Source organism: Mytilus trossulus, chromosome 7 (genome assembly GCF_036588685.1).
Source record: "Mytilus trossulus isolate FHL-02 chromosome 7, PNRI_Mtr1.1.1.hap1, whole genome shotgun sequence".
In the NCBI taxonomy this organism is placed as follows: Eukaryota; Metazoa; Mollusca; class Bivalvia; order Mytilida; family Mytilidae; genus Mytilus; species Mytilus trossulus.
Window position 1 is genome coordinate 36,937,939 of NC_086379.1, and position 14,460 is coordinate 36,952,398.

The 14,460-nt window shown below is 30.7% G+C and overlaps 1 protein-coding gene across 2 annotated transcripts in view; it reads left to right on the forward strand.

Annotated features, from left to right (window-relative positions):
- Positions 1 to 200: 200 nt before the first annotated feature.
- The window catches only part of LOC134725021 (paired box protein Pax-5-like), a 79,993-nt gene continuing 65,733 nt past the window's right edge, over positions 201 to 14,460 (forward strand). The window contains exons 1-2 of one of the 2 annotated variants that reach the window (XM_063588488.1): positions 206 to 303; positions 1,727 to 1,769. The gene's annotated coding sequence lies outside the window, so the exon portion shown is untranslated. Of the gene's footprint in view, positions 304 to 1,726; positions 1,770 to 14,460 lie in introns of both variants that reach the window. The other variant, XM_063588487.1, reaches the window with a different exon arrangement.

The window sequence follows — 14,460 nt, forward strand, 5'->3', positions numbered from 1 at the left end:
CTATTTTGTATGTGCGTTTTGGTCATTAGCTCCTTACAAGGCACTGCCGTTGAGAAATTAATCTTTAAAATAATTTTGTTGTGTATCAAAATACGATGGTTTGTCATATTGTCCTGTCAGTTCTCTTGTAAAGATGAATTTTCTATTGAAGAGTTAAGTTAAGTCCGGAAAAATATCGGTATCCGGAATTTGATTTGGGGATTAACTATAATTGTGCATTTCCTGTGTGGGAAAAATAAACAGCATGATACCACTGCAACGTGTACCCCTCTAGACTTCAAATGCAGCCCTTGTCACCACAAAGTAATTATAATTTATTAGTCAAATGCCAGTTTATATTTCCGTAGACAATATAAAACATGCAATTTATACTTGAAACTAATATAAAACTCTGTATGGAGTCCCTCTCTGAAGTACTTGTATGTTGCCATTTATTGCTTTATTATTACTTTTTTACAATGCTACTTTTAAGTTTCTATCTTTATTTATTTGTGTTTCTTCTGTGATGTCACTTCTTTGCAAAACAAGTGACTTAATAGATGTGTATTTGAAAATGTACCCTTTGTAATTGTACAAGTCAATGTTTGATTTAAAACATCTTTTCAGCATTATGCATTTTGTGTTGTGGTGATACTAACTGCTTGAATTTTGAATTTGCATGAAAAATATCAAATATTGCACAAGTCTCCAAAGTGTTAGCAATGTTCAGTTACAAAGCATTTTAGACACTCAGTATATATATCTTATTTTCTTGTTTTGAAGTGTTTGGAGTAGCATTGATAAATAAATGTACATTTAGCATTATAATTTAAGTTTATATATACATATACTAAACAACTGACTATGGTCTACTAAAAAAATATCATACCATGATTAATTAACCATTAGACCATAATCATGATAATGTAACACGTGATTTAAAATTTGTACAACTACATTGTAATAACACCATGAACACTGTCACTGTTGCACAATTTTTACGGCCAAATAAATTCAAATTTTGCACTCCAGATTATACATTATAGTTAGTGAAGCATATACTAAAATTTATGATATTCTGTATCTCTCAGTTTCATTTTAATCTATAGATGGGACAAAATACATGCATATTACCTTTCTAGTGTACAATTAAAAAATTGTTATACACTGTCACAGCTTACAGATTTTGCCACTTTACCTCCTTATTACATGTAAGTAAAATCAAGCTACAATTGGTGCAATTTGGGGAAAATTTAACTGTTTTTTTCGAATGGTTTTGTTGTTTATCATGTTTATAAACAACATAAAACAGTTAGTTTTTTCCTTAAAATGAAAACAGTATACATCATTGTACATTGTAAGCATGATGATTTATTTTACTTTTTCAAATTGTTTACTTAACCGAATACCAGAATATCCTACCACAAAGTGGGTCACATGTAATTAAATTAAAAAATGAACTTATGAGTCAAAAATTTAAATGTATAAGCTTACAATGTACAATGTATGAGTCAAAAGTCGTTATTCATACATGTATAAACAAATAGTCAAATCAAAAATCTAATGGTTTTATCATTTGACAATCATTACAATTGGAGGTTAGATATTCTACCTACATGTATCTGGCTATTTTCATCACAGAATTTCTTATGAGAAAAAATGTCAAAAAATGTGGCCAACAAAAAAGTTAATTTAATCTAATTTAGCCCTTATTCAGTCCTATTGGATTTTTTTTATGTTTTGACAGGATGTTACTTCAAGAAAAAATATGGAGCAAGCAAAGTATATATGTAAGTTATCTTGAGTGATCAAACCCCTGGCGCTATGCAAATTAAAGCTTTCAAGATCTTATAGTTTGGAGAGTATTTTCTTGTATTTTTCTCTCTTGATGTTCTTTCTGGCTTGTGTTTTAGCTTATTTAGATCATACCTGTCAATGCCTGTATGAGTGCATAAATAATGTCTACTGCTTAGATCTACTGAGCAGAGGCAAAGCTATCTACACAATATCAATTATATTAACATGTAAAATAGTTACCTATAATGGTTTAGTTATATAAATCATGTAAATTGTGACTTGAATGGAGAGTTGTCTCATTGGCACTCATACCACATCTTCCTATATCTATATTTGGCTTCCCAAACTAAATTTTAAGTATAACAAACATCATGAACACAAATTGTTTTAGAAACTCTACACTGATATTTTATTGAAATATAATTTAAAAAGTAAAAATTAAAATCTCTGATACATGTAGTAAACATACTTCAGGATTTGGCATGTTCAGGAATGATATATAAAAGCAAGCAATGGAGAGAAAAAAAACCAATGACCTTCCTGGAAGCCTCCAATGGGCCCCTGGTCTACTAAGCTTGTTATATGATGGATCCAGCAGCATACATTATAGCAGCTGTACATGTATGTTGTGTTTGTATATGTGTGTGTATTTTGCTGTTTTGTGCTATCTCATTGATGTATACCCTTAAATCAATGCTTTTGGATGGTGTTGTTATCTCTTGTGAATGTATTTTTATTATTTGTTTGTCCTGGTGACAAATTGATTGGTAGCATTTTATTTTCTCCCTGTCCCAGAACTTTTAATATGCCGGTTGTACAAATGTAGAAGGTTTGTAAATATCATTGGGATTTTTTATATTTTAAATTATCCAAAAAATTACAGGCTATTGAACTTTTTCATTTTTGGTGAAATTATTTATTTATTGTATACGGTTTGTCAAACTTTGCTTTGCTTGCTCTTTCAAAGTTTTCAAGCGAGAATTTTTATATAATCATGATAATTGTCATGGTGTGTTATTTGGCTTAAATTTGTGTTAGTGTTATTTTGGATAAAAAAATGTTTTAATTTATGAAAGAAAATTTAATGTTTGTATTTTGTAAAAGTTTTAATTAATCTGTTTAATTAATTTTACCTATGCTGTGGCATTAGTACTTGAAATGTCACAGTTTGCTCAAAGCACTTAATTTTGAAAGACTAATTGTAATTAGCATATGTCACTTGGAAAGTTTACGTTTTTTTATCAAAGCTGTAATCAAAACATTATAGGATTAGGCTTTGTTAATTAATGTCTATTTTTTGTTAATGAGAGTAATATCTACATGTCGAGTCATATTGATTTATATTTGGTTTTAATATAAATAGCGTTGTGAAATTTAGGAAAATCAGTCACCTTTCGGAAACCAAACCTTTCACTTCTTAAGTCTATTATACTGGTACTGTAGGACTGTCGATCAGTCTACCAGTTGACTTTGTAGTGTTTAGACAAAAATGTATTTTTGACTCACCTTTTATTTTTGGGAATTTTTAAGATAACAGTCAGTGTTTCGGAAGCGTAACCTCACACTACTCATGTCATTATACTGGCCCTATAAGACTGTCTACCAGTCTACCAGTTGACTGTGTAGTGTGAGACTAAATTTATCTCTGACTCATAAATTTAACTTTAGAAAATACTTTTGAGAAACTTTTATTTTAAGACTTTACATTTTGAATTTGAGATTAAGTATATTTTATGATTTAGTAATTTTGGCATTTTATTTTATATTTTACATTTTAAGGAGAAATAGTTTTTACTTTGGACTTGATATTTAGATTTGATACTTTGTACTTTAATTAGATTATTATTATTATTTGGAATTGTTTACTAATTGATTTGTTATCATCATTCGTTTAAATTGTTACAGTAATTAAATTATGAAAACCTTCCTTGCGTTTTAGCTATGCCTATCAGAACATTAAGTCTAGCGATAGACTGACCCCCTGTCCCTTGGTTCCAGCACATATGAGTTAGCTCCCCCTTATTTAACAGTGCTCTGGAGGAACCTTGGTGACAGATATGGTGGAGGACCCGGGCATGATTCAAATTAGATTCTGAAACTGCATAGCTAGAATGTAGGTTGGCAAAATTCATTCAAAATTATTTAAAACTTAAAATTTCAAAATTGAGACAACAGCAGGAGAGACTATGAGAGGAAGAGAGAACCAGTAGCAGGAGAGACAAGTTGAGGATTAAACAACACATAACTAAAAGATAAGTACATCTTGCCTATTATAATACACTTTAATAACTTTTAAGTGAAAAGTATAGATGTATGTTGATTCTTGGTGTGAATCTGTTAACTTTAAATAAATATTTGTTTGTGCAAACACTTTACAGGAGTTAAAATTCAGTTCAGGAGAAACTGTACTTGTGCAAATAATTTTATACGATCTGGAAATTTGACTCATAGTAGAGAGAATTTAACATTTAGTTCAGGAGAGATTTTATTTGCGTAATTAATAGAATATGATGAGTAACTTAAGGTAGAGAATAGAACATAAACAATATACTGACAAAAATACTTTAAGTTTCAGTTTGGTAATTGGAATAGAAATATCATCATGGGTAGAAAAAGGATTTCAAAAGGATGGTGCTGCCAAAAAGACAGATGTGCCAGGCTATCCAGTGTAATACCAGGAACAGCGGGTTTCCAGTTTACTACAATAGTGGAGAGGAGCTTTGTGTAGATTGGACTGGAGAATCATAGAGTGAGCTGTTTATTTGACAGTAGACCATCTTGGAGCTGTATCAGTCGACGTCAGTTGCGTCATCTAGGCGCCACTGCAGCAGTGCACGGATCAAGGAGCAAGGATGCAATAGGTGTCCTTCGACAGGTGTTTGCAATAATCGGAGAAAAAGTGCTTTAACTTTTGGACATCTTACCAGAAATTAATAATTTTGAACATTACTTGCTAGAGCTTATTTATAGGATTGAACTTTTGTGAAACAACAAAGCAAAAACAGTTTACAAGAACAGAACTTTGACATTACCAACTCAGATCATTTAGAAATTTGTGAATACATGTATCATGATGGTGCTTATTATGTAATACCATAGCAACCTTCCAAGACAGCAGGATTTAGAAAAACAATCAGTTTCTATCTTTATTTTTTTGTGGTTCTAGGAATTAGTAGGAGTGCACGCCTGTTGGTTCTTTTCACTACATCAATTTGAATTTTGGATTACTAGAATGTTATTTTATTTTTCATCTGTTAAACACATGGAATATAGGTTGCTGGGAGCTAGCAAGTTGAAATACATAGTTGTTGCTATATATTATCAGTATATATTTTGGCGCCAGGTTATATATAGTTTATTGGAGTGTATAAAGACTATTTTTAAGATGTTAATATGTGAATGTATATATCATGTTTGGGGACAAACATATTGGAGTAGGGGGGAATATGTCATGGTGTGTTATTTGGCTTAAATTTGTGTTAGTGTTATTTTGGATAAAAAAATGTTTTAATTTATGAAAGAAAATTTAATGTTTGTATTTTGTAAAAGTTTTAATTAATCTGTTTAATTAATTTTACCTATGCTGTGGCATTAGTACTTGAAATGTCACAGTTTGCTCAAAGCACTTAATTTTGAAAGACTAATTGTAATTAGCATATGTCACTTGGAAAGTTTACGTTTTTTTATCAAAGCTGTAATCAAAACATTATAGGATTAGGCTTTGTTAATTAATGTCTATTTTTTGTTAATGAGAGTAATATCTACATGTCGAGTCATATTGATTTATATTTGGTTTTAATATAAATAGCGTTGTGAAATTTAGGAAAATCAGTCACCTTTCGGAAACCAAACCTTTCACTTCTTAAGTCTATTATACTGGTACTGTAGGACTGTCGATCAGTCTACCAGTTGACTTTGTAGTGTTTAGACAAAAATGTATTTTTGACTCACCTTTTATTTTTGGGAATTTTTAAGATAACAGTCAGTGTTTCGGAAGCGTAACCTCACACTACTCATGTCATTATACTGGCCCTATAAGACTGTCTACCAGTCTACCAGTTGACTGTGTAGTGTGAGACTAAATTTATCTCTGACTCATAAATTTAACTTTAGAAAATACTTTTGAGAAACTTTTATTTTAAGACTTTACATTTTGAATTTGAGATTAAGTATATTTTATGATTTAGTAATTTTGGCATTTTATTTTATATTTTACATTTTAAGGAGAAATAGTTTTTACTTTGGACTTGATATTTAGATTTGATACTTTGTACTTTAATTAGATTATTATTATTATTTGGAATTGTTTACTAATTGATTTGTTATCATCATTCGTTTAAATTGTTACAGTAATTAAATTATGAAAACCTTCCTTGCGTTTTAGCTATGCCTATCAGAACATTAAGTCTAGCGATAGACTGACCCCCTGTCCCTTGGTTCCAGCACATATGAGTTAGCTCCCCCTTATTTAACAGTGCTCTGGAGGAACCTTGGTGACAGATAGCAGCTTAAAGTGCATATTATTTCCAGTTCTTGATTTTCTTTAATTTTCCACTAAATTTTACAGAATATTGAACTTTGTCAGTTTGTAATTCTTTATAATATTTATGCAAACAAAGTGCTGGGGTTGTCTGGGTTTCTCGTACAGTTTCAACCTAAATTTTACGCAGATTATTTGTTCATTTATATATACTAAAGGTGTGCATATATTGCGGATTAAGAGTTTCTTCCAATTTTCTATACTTGAGACATGTAGGATGTTTAACTTTGTGTTATGTCACTGGGATGAAAAGTCATTACCTGATGAAGTTAAAATGTGCTTATACATTTGTATGATATTTTTTCATGCGGTAAAAGGAATTTCATTTTTTTTAGTGTGGTTGCACTTGTACCCAGATCATCTGATAACTAAATGTTACATTTAATCCATATGAAAGTATTTAAATAATTTGCCAATGAAACATCTAACCAAAAAAAATTATGTACCTAGTAAATATGTAAGAAACAATAGGTCATCATAAAAGCCTTCAACAATGAGAAACAGGGTTTGTAAGCAATGAAAGGCACCTAAAAAACAAAATTTAAAACAATGCAAATCAGAGAGACAAACAAACTTGATTTCTATGTATGATTAAACAACGAACAAAAAAACAAAATGCAACAAACTTCAACCCCTTATATTTATACAAACTCCAAGTACTTTTTGGAAGTATTATTTTTCAAGTTTTTGAAATTTTTCAAAAATTAAGTTTTAAATAGCCCTTACATATATGGCCCCAGTAGAGCAGAATCTACTAATTTTTTCGGAGCACCTAAAAATAACACTAGCCTTTTAGTGAGATTTGTTTGGATCTGCCTTATAAAGATGTGTGGTATGTAATTTTTAGTAGACTGTTGTTTGTTGTGTTATTGTTTTTTGCTTTGCTTGCGTTGTTCTCTTTTTGATTTATGAATTAATGGCTTCTCTTTTTGATACTCTTTTACTGTAAATTCAGAAACTCTTATGATGATAAGTTTAAACAGTCTGCACTGTTAGCCACTAGTCCGATACCCCGGATTAATAAATATTGATTCAGACTAGTGAAAATTTTCTAAAATTTATATACATGTAGTCATATAGGGTGATATAATGAAATTCAGTTTTTGGACTAGTAGATGAAAGAGTTTTTGGCACATACTGTTAAAAAAAAAGTTGAAAATTGCCAAAGAAAGCACAACTTTAGCATGTCTGGTAAAAATACAAATTTACATTTTAAATTCTATAAACATTATGTATGCAGCATTTATTGAAATCGCTAATATTAATCCAACTGTTTGTCCATTCTTCCAAAATCCCAAAAATAAATTTACTCAAGAGTTTCTAAATTTACAGTATTGGAACCTTTCTTGACCTAAATTGCAACTTGTGAACTTGAATATATAATTTAGGCTACTGAAAATACCTGTCATGCTTGTTGTCTCACCTGTCTTCACATTTAACTATATTGAATAAATTGAAATATCATTGGTTTATTTATAGTTATGCTAATGTATATATGCATTATTTCCATAATAAGATTGATGTTTTAATGCAGTTATAACTTTGAAGTGTGATCTCCATGTAACAAATGTTTACACTATTTCCACTCAGACAAATATTTAACTTTTATTGCCAAGAATGTTTTATTTTTACACTATAAAATGATATTTACTTTTGTTTGTCTGAATTACTACGTTAAACTCTTTATTCAGGTTATAAGGGGATTCTTGATATATTATTAAAGAATACAATCAAGAATTGTTTTATTTATTAAACTTTTAAGTACTCCCAGTGTATAAATTTTAAAATCAGATTTTTGAGAGTAATAACTGAACATATTTTAGATAATATTTTACCTCATATAATTCTTTTTGCATTTAAGATGGTGCCATGCAACTTGACTAAAATTAATTTGGATTGTTTAATTTTCATAAAATTTGACAAAATAATTACTTTGACCATTTGAAAAAGATATTAAAATTTCAAAAAACTTGAACCACACACTTAATTCGATAAATTTCATTGGATATTTTGCAGTTTGACAAACACTAACTTTGATCATTGAGAAGCTTAATTTTGACTTAATTTATGTGATTAAAATGTGCAGGTGATTTTTACAGAGTTATCTCCCTGTAGTCTGGTAGTGTTATATACCATCTTAAGAACTCCTTGTTCCTGATATTTTGCAGCATCATCCTAATGGTGGTGTTGAATTATTTACATTTTGAAAATGCTAAATATGGAGATTAAAAATGAAATGTTATTTTTCAAGAAGAACCAAGGATTTCCAATATTGACCTTGCTGGAGAGTTTTACTTTAGTGAGATATCAGATTGACCAACCAAAGTGACCAGTATTATTGTACAATAATTGAAATACTAGAACAGTTTACCATTATGGTTTTAGTGCATTTCATAATATTATAAACATTTATCAAAAGCTTCACTTTATAAACTAGTGTTTGTACATTATGTTTTTATTGCTGAAATGGAGTATGATCCAAGTTATCAAGACTATAATTGTCATTTCTATGAGAAAAAAAAATGAAAATCAGCAATGAATAGTTTAACTCATAAACTTTTTAACATAGAAATACTTTTGACAGTTCAAAACCAATGTCCAACTATAGGAAAAGGACAATTCAACTATTTCCAAGGAATATTCAGTTTATCAAAAGAATTTACTGTAGATGAAATTTCTCCAGCAACTTATCATTTCCAAATTTTGGTACGAGAAAACATGAAAAGTGCCAACAGACCTAAGTATTGTGCATAGATTAAAAATATTATTGAAAAATCTTGTAAATATAGATTAATACAAAAAATAATTTATTTCTGAATAGACTATAAATTGCATGTTGATTATAAACATGATTGAAAAATCATGCAATTATACATTAATACAAATTATCTTTTATCAATTAATGTATATCATGTAAATATAAATGTATGTTTATTTCTCTGTGCTTTTTTTTTTTTTAACAGTTTCAAAAAGTACAAGTTGTGATACAGTTTGAACTGTTACATATTAATAGTTTTTGGTCCCTGGATACAGTTACTATTTTACTTTAATTTTGGCGGAAATTTGTACTTATTTTAATAGATTTGTAATAAAGTTGAGGCGACACAAAACAAAACATATAATAAAAAGATAAAAAAGGTAATTGAGGAGCCATAATGTAAGAGGGCCTGAATTGGGGGGAGGGGGTTAATTTTTAAAGTAATTTTCTCTAATCTATGTTTATATTTTAGCACCCATTATACTCTTTTCTTTATATTTTTTGTCCTTTTTCTCTCTCCATCCTACAAAAGGCCTTCATGTAACAATATATTTAAGCATATTAATGAATTTATCGTTTAGCTTGATTTTTTATCAACAAATATGGAATATAGACAATAACCAACTAGATAATTAATAGCGATATCTAGAGAACAATATCTGTTTAAACAAACAAATCTATTTCAGAATTGTATACAAGTGTATAATTGGAAACTTTTAATTTCCTGGCATATATTATATTTCAGAAATATGCACTTTTGAATGTACAAATAGAATTGAAAGTTTCCCCTTCTTTTGGCCTTAAAGTCTCCATGATGATATTTGAAAGGCCTTCTAGTTGAAAAGTTTCAAATATTTGTTTAGCATTTTAATCATTTTAAACCAAAACCCATATTATTTTGTAATACTTCATTTTATAAGCTTATTAATTCTGTAACACACCTACTCCCTTTTTAATACAGCTTTTTAAAAGTTTTGCAACTTTAATTTTTGTTATTTTAAAACTCTGCATTCTATATTTTATTATTTAACTGTTCAATACATTATTTATACTGTTGCATTGTCAGCAGTCTTTATGGTGTGTTTTGTTTTTCTAATGGTACTTCTCAAACTAATAAATTGCTGTGAATTCAGAAATGATTGTGTGCATTTATTAGTGCAATTTTTGAATAATGAACAAAAGTGTCAGAATAATTACTGCTTTTTCATGTAAATATGCATTTGTATCACTTTCAGAATGTGTTTTCTTATTATTGATATATATCCTAACCCAATTAAGCTACATAACTGTAGACTAGCATTCTCAAATATTTAATGCAATACTCCTTTTTACTTCCATGTATTTTACTCCAAATATACAAATGTGTATATACATGTAAAACTAAGATACTAATTTGTTCAGCCTTCAGAGGATTTGTAGTTGGACAAGCAAATAAAATAAGAGATTCAGAACAAATGTTAGAATTGACAGAATACCTAATAACACCATGACAAAATTCAGGATACCTTATAACATGACAGATTACAAAATACCTGACAACGTGGCGAATTGCAGAATACCTAATAACATGACAGTTCTGTTTGCAGCACTAAGCTTAGCTCAAATTTTAATGAAAAGAATTGTTTTGAACCAAACAATTGGTTGAGTTTGCACATTTTCATTTTTATGGTAATAATTCAGAATTTACAAAAAAAATAACAAAAGAATTAGCTTATCTCATATTAATACAAAAGTATTTCGACATTTTCTTTGTAAAATAAATACACATGGAATTGATCCTTCAAGATTTTCTATCCAATGAATCACCGTTCCTACAAATTCACTTCTCCATCACTAAATACATATCTGATACCCGATATATAAAGAAAGCATTGGAGCCTCTTGTTAGGTTCACGACCTGGATTTTCTTCCATGCAGTTAATATCTTTTCAGAATTGTTCATGATTGTATCAGTGAAGTATTGATTCTAAATCCTTGTAAGACAAGAAAATCATGATGATTCAACTTATAATTTATTGAGAAAAAAAAAATAATGGTCGATTTTGCATCATTAATAATGCTTGATTTACTTAGAGAATGAAACATACAGCATGGCTTAATTTCTGTATTAGTTTTCTTAATATGTTTGAGAATGGATTGGAATGGGTTTAGTCAGATTGCTTGAGTACATGCAATCCGGTTTGTAGAATATATTGAATTTACAACAAATTTACTTGTCCAACTGTATTGTCTTTTGAAGTCAAAATGGGATTTTTTAAATAATAAGAAGCTAGTAATTCTGATGCATTTGTTACGCATGACATGTTTGGATATTCCTTTTAGAGTCAATAGAAATGTCTGGTATGTGACATACTTATTTGACAAAACGAGTTAAAGGATAGACTCGCAGTGGCGGATCCAGCCATTTAAAAAAAAAAGGGGGGGGGGGGGTCCAACTATATGCTCCCATTCAAATGCATTTATCGTCAAAAGAAAAGGGGGTTTCCAACCCCCGGACCCCCCTCCCTCAGTGCTCAATGAAGTTAGTTATTTCTGAAACACCGTGCATTGTGTTGTTGGTAAAGTAATCTATAGTGATGAACAGTGTCGAAACACAGGATTCCAAACAGTCGTCTCTCGCATGTAGGTATACGTTAGGTATACGTTAAATATACCTCAAATTTCACAAGGTTGAATGATCCACCTATAAACCTACGTGTTTTACCAAATGACTGACACAAATAAAACGGACACCGGTCGCATTTCTTAGCATTCATTCCCTTTGGACCAACCGATTTTGAATAATTTTGAACTGAAAGGAGAGTCATAATATGGTCAACCGTGTTCCTCTCCCATACCCATGCTAAAAAGTGTCGGCTTGACTGTGCGGGATGTTTAAATACGCAGCCACGTCCGGTAGGATTGGAAATGTGTAAAATTTATATGACTCTTGTTGGAAGAGTTTCTTATTCTCTGCATGTTTCAATACCGTTGCAGAAAATACGGAGGATCCGTACTAGTTTTATTGCTATGTTTTAGTCTTTTACCAATTATTATTCCCATTTGCTTATTTTCCGGCGATTGTCGAGTTCAATCCGATGACCCTTTATTCCAAACCTGTTTATACTGAGATTTACATTTTTGTAATTGACTGTATTTTTAATTTGTCTCCCTCCAGAAATTAATGAAATATTCGCCACTGGATGTTACGCTTGCAATGATAAATGTGACTTCGCTCTATTTAAAAAAATAAATAATTGCTCAATGTTTTCAGTCCAACGAGTAATCTTTTAACCATATCCAAGAGTTTGATTAGTTTTTGGTTGTTTAATGTCCAGTAGCAAATATTTTATTCAATATCCAAGTCATGAACAAGGTAATGTGATATACAAATGTATTCTTTATGTAGAACACGAAATTAACCCTGCGTTAAACTAACAATGATTCAGATTGTGTTAACATGCTATTTCGCAAGGTAGCTGTCCAGATTAAGACTTTTTCCCTACTTTAACTCATTGCTCTAATCTTACTCTCGTGCCAAAAACAGTCGGTTCCAGTCTTTTTGGTTGATCAGAAAGGGATGGAACCAAAGAATTCGTTTGAATGTAAAGTTTGGAAGTCTTAGTGTTAAAGTTACTATTTGGCGCTAAATGAAAACCGCAACTCACGCTTACAGTCTATTCCTATAATTAAATATGTTTCGGTCTGAAGTACAGACCCAGATCTCTAGTTAAACGGAATAACAATGTTTGCCTGACTTTTCAATGTCGTGTGACGGTCCCGAGTCAGGATACTTGTCGGTAGTTGTCTTTATTATTTATTTATGCTTTTTTTTTTAGGGAAGTATATCTAGTGTCATATGTTATGGTGTATTCAAATTTCAAGGCTCGGGGAGATTTTCAGGTTGCATTTTGTATAGAACATTTTCTGTATTGTTTAAAACTACGTTTTTCTATGGGTGTCTATGGTTTGTTGTGTCGTTGGTTTGCTGTCTCATTGACGAACACCAAACATCTCGTTTTATTTGTATGAACTGCATTTATATTACGAAACCATGCGATTAGAAAGTTTTGCATAATGGTACAAACTTAAATACTCGACTATCGTCAAAGAGCTAGCGTATGATATTCCATCCATCCGTCGTTAATCATATGTTATTCTTTTTTTAAATCTTTTCTGAAGTACAATGAAAATCGAAACTAAATTTGACCAAACGAATTCTTTAATTCTCCCGCAAAAAGTTTGTAATTGTAATTTGTATTATAAACTTGATAACTGAGTCTTTTCCGCCGGAAGTAATGCCCATGATGAAAAAGGGGGACATGTTTTGAGATGCAGAATACATATTGATACATGTAATGTTTTTGAGATTCAGTTGTACAATTAACCATGAATTTAACTTGCATTATCTACAGAACGCCTATATTTTGCCAAGGAATGCTAAACTCGAAACCTTATAAAACATTAGACCTCGTGGTAGTTATAACTATATTACGGGGGTATATAACGACCTTGGATACCTATGAAGGTCTCGCACGGAATTCGCTATTATACACACCCTATTACCGATTAAATACTGCAATACAATACGGATCAAGTTCCCGATTGCAATTAAAAACCATTCATGGGTTTTGCTATCGTGTACAACAGATTTTGCCTGAGTTGCCTATTACAATTAAATACGACGGAATTTTGCGATCATGCATGTATAGCATATTTTGACAGTGTTACCTATTGCATCTGCAAATTACCGATATCCTTTTATACAGGTGGTTTTAATAAAGGAATAACGGAATAACTGTAATATTTTTGTTCTGCCGTCTAAGAAGAAATACCATCAAAAGTGTTTTGCATACTGATGATAACCGGCGTAATGTGCACCACTTTTTTTTATATTGTTATTTGGAATCGTCTGGAAAAAATTACAGTCATTCCTATTGATTTTTTTCTAAATTCCATGTTAAGAGTTAATCATGAGAACAAACCTTGATGACGTCACGGTCACATCACAAAAATATTTCTATGAGCGGGTAGAGAAAACTCTGTCAGCCAATCAGAAGACTCGTTAGAACCACAATTAAATTATTTACATAGGACAGTGATAGGTACATACTTTCTGAATGGACGACGGCTTAGTGTTGACTGTCAAAGCCCAATTTATTTAGATGTTATCCTGTATAAACTAATGGATTGGCTACCGGGCAGATTCGTATGCAAAGGATCTAGTCAATAAACTCGTTCGGCACACAAACTACTTTGTAATAGATAATGAAAAAGGCTATTCAGACATGCTGTTCGATGTAAGCCAAGGCTATGTGCTGAAGACCGCACTTTGACCTATAATGGTTCACTTTTCCAAATTGTGACTTGGATGGAGAGGTGTCTGATTGGCGCTAATATCACATCT